Source organism: Canis aureus, chromosome 32, assembly GCF_053574225.1.
Source record: "Canis aureus isolate CA01 chromosome 32, VMU_Caureus_v.1.0, whole genome shotgun sequence".
NCBI classification, from domain to species: Eukaryota; Metazoa; Chordata; class Mammalia; order Carnivora; family Canidae; genus Canis; species Canis aureus.
Genome location: NC_135642.1, coordinates 36,404,759 through 36,406,648, shown reverse-complemented (window position 1 = coordinate 36,406,648; position 1,890 = coordinate 36,404,759). Strand labels below are relative to the sequence as shown.

At 41.9% G+C, this 1,890-nt stretch overlaps 1 protein-coding gene and 1 long non-coding RNA gene across 13 annotated transcripts in view; one reads left to right on the top strand and one right to left on the bottom strand.

The window, feature by feature from the left end:
- Window positions 1-1,890, bottom strand: part of IQCH (IQ motif containing H) — a 213,427-nt gene that overhangs the window by 19,746 nt on the left and 191,791 nt on the right. The gene's annotated exons all lie outside the window — the stretch shown is intronic.
- The window catches only part of LOC144303437 (uncharacterized), a 109,436-nt gene that overhangs the window by 47,557 nt on the left and 59,989 nt on the right, over window positions 1-1,890 (top strand). The window contains exon 1 of one of the 2 annotated variants that reach the window (XR_013370489.1): window positions 864-959. The exons of the other annotated variant lie outside the window; for it this stretch is intronic. This is a non-coding gene — a long non-coding RNA (uncharacterized LOC144303437). Of the gene's footprint in view, window positions 1-863; window positions 960-1,890 lie in introns of those variants that run through there. 2 annotated transcript variants of the gene reach the window in all.

The window sequence follows — 1,890 nt, the reverse complement described above, 5'->3', positions numbered from 1 at the left end:
TTGTTCTGTCCTGAGGGTACAACACAAAAGAGCTGCCTCTTAAGGCAACTGCAAAGAACTTGGGTTACTTCCTTCCCAGTTGTTACCTGTAAAATAAATAATTTTAGAGTGTAAGGCTTAAACACCCTTAGAATGGCTGCCGTCCAGCCTGATTAGGCTTTTTTTCTGTAGGTCAGGCTAGGAGCAGAAAGTTTCCCAGGCCCCAGGACGGGAGACTTTGTCCTGCCACTGGCAGTGTGACTTTGGGAAGAAAGCAGCTTGAGCTCTCTGGGTCTTTCTTTCTTTTTTCTTTAATGAAGGAATTGGACTGGATTAGTGCTTCCAAACTTTTGGAGTTACAGTCCCCAAATCCAAAGACTGTCCACTCTTGCTTCTCATAGTGAACATTAGTATTATTGCCTTTTTTAAGAGAATAATAGCCAAAGGCAACTTAGAGTCCATAATTCTTAGAAGTGATTTGTACTTTATTGCCACAGAGGCAGTATGTAATAGACACCAGGCACTTTTTAAAACAGCAGATTCCTGGGCCCCAGCAGATGAATAAAATCAGAATCTTTGGGTTTGGGATCCAGGAATGTATAGTTTAACTGAGACCCCAGATGATTCAGATAGCTAGCTAGCTAGATATAGAAAGAAGATTGAAGCCCATACTTAAAAAATTTGTGTGTGCGTGCGTGTGTGCGTGTGTGTGTGTGTGTGTGTGTGTGTACAATGCTGGGCCCACACATGGATTCATGGCCTCTTGCCATCTCTCCTTAGTCTCCTGGGGTCCATGGTCCCCAGGTTGTAAACCAAGAGACTGAATAAACTCTAAGTCTTTTTCCATATTAATTCATTTCTAGAATTTCCTTCATTTTTCCTTCCTTGAAATTTCTTGAATTCTGCTATTCCCAGAAATATACCAGTATAAATGGAGTCAGTATGAAGTTATTCTGGCAAAGCCAAACCACAGAATTCTGGTAAGGTCATCCCTCTGGGAGCCCTTCCCTTTCCTAAAGAGGTGGCTAACATTCTTCACCTGATGTGAACTGATTTTAACAAAACCAACCAGCTCATGAAAAGCCTCTCCTTAAAGCTCTAGAGAAAATCCACACAACACAAAGAAAGTTTGTATTTGCTCATCTTTTCTTTTTCAATATGAGTTCTAGAAAAGACTTTCTCCTGGTCATTGTCTATTAAATAATTTGTTCTCAACCTCCATGTCCATGTATCAGTGCAATTCCTGATGTACTAACTGTAATTCCACCCATTTATCACATACCTAAGAAAGTACAGCTGTATGCAAGTGAGAATTTCGGGGGTAATCTTGACTCCTACCTAATACTCAGAAAAAGTAAATTAACGCACTTGGTCTAAACTTGCATGGGTAGTGATGAGCTTTACAGTAGGCTGAGAATCTCTATTCTATAATAGGGTTCCCCAGGTAAGGTAGCCATACCTTATGGGAAAAGTACACTAGATTCAAGGTCCGGAGACACTCGTAAACCACATCTCTGTTTGAACACCCAGTTTGTTTTCTACACTAGGAGAGTCAGTTAATCCCCAGGGTCCTTCCTTTCCCCAATATTCTCTGGTTCTATGGCTGGGGGGAAAGGATGAGAAAGATGAGATAGGAAATAGTAGACAAGGCTCTAGAATCTTCAGGAGGCCCACATCCATCAACAGTGCCCTTTCTGTAGGATATGTGAGTAGCAGTACCATCTAGAAGGTACACCAGCAGAGCTATTTCCACCACCAAAGCTAGCCTGCAGGTCAAGATATTCCTGCTTGAAGTCTCAGGAGCAGGTGTAGGGATAGGGTAGTTGGGCGAGCTCCTCTTCATCACCAGTCTAATTATTCATTCTGTAGGCTTCATCATCAAACCAACTTTGCTGCTCAGTTTGATGATTG